A 5,563-nucleotide genomic window follows, 5' to 3' on the forward strand; every position below is an offset into this window, starting at 1 on the left:
TACCCTGACAGGGCTCCTTCAGCTCTGTTCACAGACAAAACAAGAAGATACCACCAAGATCCTGGCATTTGGGGCCTGGCCTTCTTCTTTTGTTGTAGTCCTTTCTCTTCACTCTTCACCACCCACACTCAGTGTCCTTTATTAATTCAAGTTTCTCTTGTCATATTTACTTCATTTGCTGCTTGATCCTTTCCATTCTAATTTCAATCCTATCTGGCCCCAACTTTAACTTGCCAACATGAATCACAATAACCCATAAAACTTGTCTCCTGGGACCATTTTGAGTAGAAATTGCATTTCGGGACTCAGGAAATATTCACAGGAAAGATTTGTTTGGGGTCTTATTTTCTTTGTTAGAGTTAATAAGCTAATATGGTTGACATCAGTAGAGTAGTAAAATGTTTAGTATGGCAATGTTTGGTGTCAGAAATACCCAAGTAGGAATCTGGGCTCTGCTAGATGTAAGCTGTCTGGGTTTTTTTTGAATAGTGAATAGTTTTATTGGTAACTACATGGTTTCAGTGGCAGCAATACATTCACATGAATAGGAGACAATAATCAAGTCAAACAAGTAAACGCTTGCTAATCATCAGAAAATCCGTGGCCATAAGGGCTGTCAAAAAAATCCCAAATCACTCAGAAGCCAAATTTTAAAGAAGATTCATCCTTTTATTAGTCCGTATGGAATAGCTGCATAGTACCTGGAATCTGCAGAATCTTGTACACTTTCACCTTTTAATCAAACATGACCCATCGGCACATAACTGTGGCTTTTAAAGAAATCTGATGGACTGTGGTTGAGAATTTTGTCTGCTTCCAAACCTATTACTTTTTTACAAATGTTTGATTTTGGATCGCTCAGCCTTTTTGTAATCACGGAGCCATTTCTTTGGGTACCATAAAAATGTTAACTGAGATTTTCTGCAAAGACAATATCTGAATTTTGTATTGAAGGCTCCATTGATGGTCCAGAACACAACAAAACCACCAATGTATGCAAAAGTACTGTGATCTAAACAGCCATACTCAATAGCATAGCTATTTTTTCCCCAAAACATCATGTAGCATAGTTCTACGTAGACTCTGTTACCATTGATCATACATCTACTCTACAATTCTTTCAATTTTAAGGGTAGGTGTGGGACTTCCAGAAACAACAACAACAAAAACCATCTAAAGCATGTCTCAAAGCATATGTGAGTGACCCATGGTTTCAGGATTCCTCTGGCCACAAAGAACTCCAGAAGATCCTCAAGATATAAGCTTTATAACTTAATGAATATTTGCTATAATTGTCTCCCCAATGATCTATGTTTTTCACCTCTGTCCACTGGAAAGCTGGTATATTATACTCTCACTCCATCAGATTCTGGAGAGTTTGTCATTGAGGACCTCTCCACAGGGTGTCATCTCACCCCTGTCCATTGGGCCAGGACAGTCAGAGGGAGAGAGACAGGAGGACAAAGAGGAGGAAGTGAAGGAGAAGGAGGAAGAGGAGGAGGGGCAGTAAGGGGAGGAAAGAGAATGCCCTTTATTCCCGGAACCTGGAGACACGTTATCAGTCTACTCCTGTCTGTTCAAGGCGTGGAGTCTTGGGGCCAACAAATTGCTCTTTGATTCCAAGAGTTTAAGTTGGAATTATGTCACTTGTTACCAAATAGTTCTGAGTAATCCAGCAATGTGAGAGTATTTTTCCTCAAAATTTAACGTAATAACAACGCTTACCTCTGGGATTATTGTTAGGGTGAAAATTAAAAACGAAGCTCATGAAAATGTTTGTGAAGTATGAAATCCTACATAGCCATTACAAGTAATTGTCATTGCAGTTAATTATGGCTTGGAACTGTCTGACTTATCAAACATATAGATTCCATGTTAATTTAAATAAATAGAGAATATGGTTAAGGTTTTTCTGTACTATTTCCTAAGTAACAGGACTTGTGCAAAGGGAGAGAAGTTGGCCAATCATCTTTCTTGTCCTTTCCCTTAGAACTCTGATGCTTACAAGTCAAGTTGTACGCCATCTGGCTTCTGAAATCATAAAAAATTGGTCTGTTCATGGTGGCATGTACCTAAAATCACAGTTGTTAGCATGGTTGAATACCATATTATTCATAAAATAAATAAAAAATAAATACATTCCCAGGGATATTCTCTTTCATTAGGTCTTGGGTGGATGCCGTGAGTCACTATTTTTAAGACTCTCTATATAAGATTCTGATTCACTCCACAGATATTTGTGAAGTGTTTACTGCATGCCTGACACTGTCAAGTGATAAGGATAATGAGTAAGACAGACTAAGTTCTGCCCATACAGAATGTAGAATGCCCTGGGTATCTGGGTAGAGCAGAGAACTATTGCTCTAAACATTTCTACTCACAAATCCTTCTCCATGATTCACAGGTTAATTGGAACTGTGTCACTTTAAATCCAATCCATGGCCCAGACCCCTGGGTTATATTCCGCTTAGCCAGCTAAAGTGATGTCTTTATTTAATCCTATTGTATTTGTTATGCATAAGGTCTTCTAGGAAACAGAAAATTTTGCCACTAAGGATTTGAGGTAATAGACATTTTAGATTATTATACCGATGGTCAGTAGAACAAATCCCAGATTAAACAAAGGGCTTTATCTCTCTCATTAGGATTATTTAGGGTGGGACTGAAGTCTTGGATGTTTTATAATTTATGCTTTCCAACAAAGACACTTTGGTAGTATGCCTGCACATTATAACAGGAGAACTCAGAGAATCAATATCTGTGATTGAAGACCAGGTATCTTTTCTCCGAGATTTCACCCTTGAGGGTGACTAAAAGTAGTGAGTTGGGAGGGGACCAATGACAAGTCAACCAGATGAGACAAATCAACCATAGAATCCATGCAGTGAAAGATAAAAAGTTCATAATCTTTCTGCAGAAAAAAAAAATTAATTCCATTCACATTTTGTTCCTTTCTGCAAGGAAGACAAAGCCTTTGCCTGGTTCATTGGGAGGTTTTTTTCATTGACCTCCCAATGGACACTTACCTTTGTGCCCATGAGAGGTGGTGGAAAGACAGAGGGTGATCTGAGGAGTCAGGATATCTAAGTGTCAATCCTGACTCACAACTTACTCAGTGTGTCCCTGAAATATCTATGCTTTCAGTTTTCTCTCTGTGGAGAAAGAGGGTCTACGAGACACACTCCAGCTCTAACCTTCTGATTCCATCTGCTTTGTTGGCGAATTAATCATTGTCTTATCCATCAATTATTTACATAAAATCTTTTCAAATCAACACCTCTATAAATAAAAATTTCCCAAATCTCTTATCTAAGCCACAGACAAAATTGGGCAATATTTCTACCACCCCCCTCAGGAAAGGTTCCTGTTAAGTTGTTGCGGACAAGGCATGAATTATTAATATCACAGCAACGTTTACCTGTAAGAGGTTGAGGCTCCTCCTCTTGTTAGCTGTATAACTTTGATGTCTGGAGTTCTGGTTTCAGGTATATTCAATGAGGGTGTTGCATTTTACTTTTTGTGAGTTTAGTGGGTATTGAATTATTAATATATACAAAACCAATCATTCCTACTAACTTTGTCTTTTTTCTTTTTCTTTCCCGTTTTCCCACTTCAAGCTCCACAAAAGAGACTTTTATATGTTAGAAATGACATCCCAATTTAAAAAAAATGGAAGAACGGTTTGGGAAGATATGCTTTAGATACTGTTGCTTTAATGTATTGATCAATTATTTCATGTTAGTTGCCCGAATACGCCTTGGGTTTTTGGAATACTGGCTTTTTTATACTATGCTTGCTGCGTGATTACAGAATCAAATATTCTCTAAATAGAAAGGGTTTTACTGGCTTGAAAATGATTTAGGCTTTTCACTCCTCTTTAAAATGTGGCTTCTTTTAACTGCCATCAGCAGAGAAGCAATAAACAGATCATTAGCATTGATGATGTCATAATGGATAATGGAAAAGCATTAATTTTCATAATATCATCATTAATTATAGCCAACATTGAAACGCAGTGGGGCCGACTTTGTCTTATTAAATGAAGCAAATGGTTTGAAATATTAATTAATAAAATCAATCTCAATAAATTGGTGATAGTAAAATTTATTGTTTAAAAATTTTTAAGCATGCAAAGTAAAGAAAGTTTTGTAGTTCGAGAAGATGCCATTAATATAATTTAGCGCTTCCATTTTTATCACGTTAGCCCTTGGAAAATGACTAGAAAATCCTAGGAAAGCCTTTTCATTTTCCTCAATCTCAATTTTCATCATCAAAATGAGAATAATATGGCCTACCTCCTATTTTAGTGTGTGGATTAAATGAGATCATTGATGGGAAAGCATCTATAAACAATCAAATACGTTACACCTGTGATGGATTACTTATTACTAGGCAAGTTAGGTTTTGCTGGAGAAAGGATACGCTCTTCACTTTGCATTCCTGAGATAGTAGTCACAGTTACACAAAAGATTGCAAATAGTCAATCATTACTAAATAATCCTGTGTGCCAGGCACTTTGTTAAACACTTTAGATAGATTATTTTATGTAATCCTCACAGTAAACATTTGAGAAAGATATTATAATGCTCACTTCACTAATGAGAAAACAAGGAGGATTAATGAGGCTAAGTTCCTAGCTCAAGGTCACAGAGGTAATGAGTGATGGCACCAGATCTAGTTTACTCAAGTTCATATCGTTAAACACAAGGCCATTCTGTCTCAGAGAATATCTAGGCAGCTTGCCTTAATTTACATCATCATTCCTCTGCTTGACCAGTTGGTTTTCTGTAATTATTTTTATTTAGTTTAGCATGTGAGAAAGGAATCAATGAAGAAATTAAGATAAATAGACTCTTAAAGGAGGGTATTTGAATCTGGCCTGACGTATGTAAAAGAGAATTTTACATCTGTAAGGTAAAGTAGAAGGCTATTTCTACCTGTACAGTCTCTAACTGATTGAATGCCAATTTTGATATTATCACTATGTTAGTATGTAAAACTCAAAGTCCAATGAGACATAGGTTTGTCCTTAAGGAACAAGTGGCATTTTATCCGGCCCCAAGTAATTAATGTTAATTTTTATTTTTTAAAGGAGATAGATTTGAAAGACACGTAGGAATAAATTTTTTTTTTTTTTTTTTTTTTTGTGAGGAGATCAGCCCTGTGCTAACATCCGCCAATCCTCCTCTTTTTTTGCCGAGGAAGACGGCCCTGGGCTAACATCCGTGCCCATCTTCCTCCACTTTATATGGGACGCCGCCACAGCATGGCTTGCCAAAGCAGTGCGTCTGTGCGCGCCCGGGATCCGAACCAGCAAACCCCGGCCGGGCCGCCGCAGCGGAGAGCGCGCACCCAACCGCTTGCGCCACCAGGCCGGCCCCTCATAGGAATAAATTTTAATAGGTGCTCCTGTGCTCCCAAAATACTATGTACATATATCAGTTATGACCCTTTCTAACTTGTATGTTAATTCATTTATTTTCATATCTTAACTTTACGATTCTCAAGAACTGTGATCACCATGCACTTTAGGAGTTAGCATAAGTTGATAGTTAAGACTCTG

At 37.6% G+C, this 5,563-nt stretch overlaps 1 pseudogene; it reads right to left on the reverse strand.

Moving 5' to 3' along the window:
* Positions 1-582: 582 nt before the first annotated feature.
* LOC106801895 (mitochondrial inner membrane protease subunit 1 pseudogene) lies at positions 583-1,089 on the reverse strand (annotated as a pseudogene).
* Between the last annotated feature and the right edge of the window lie 4,474 nt (positions 1,090-5,563).

Source organism: Ceratotherium simum, chromosome 23 (genome assembly GCF_057802395.1).
Source record: "Ceratotherium simum simum isolate JZ-2026a chromosome 23, ASM5780239v1, whole genome shotgun sequence".
Taxonomy (NCBI): Eukaryota; Metazoa; Chordata; class Mammalia; order Perissodactyla; family Rhinocerotidae; genus Ceratotherium; species Ceratotherium simum.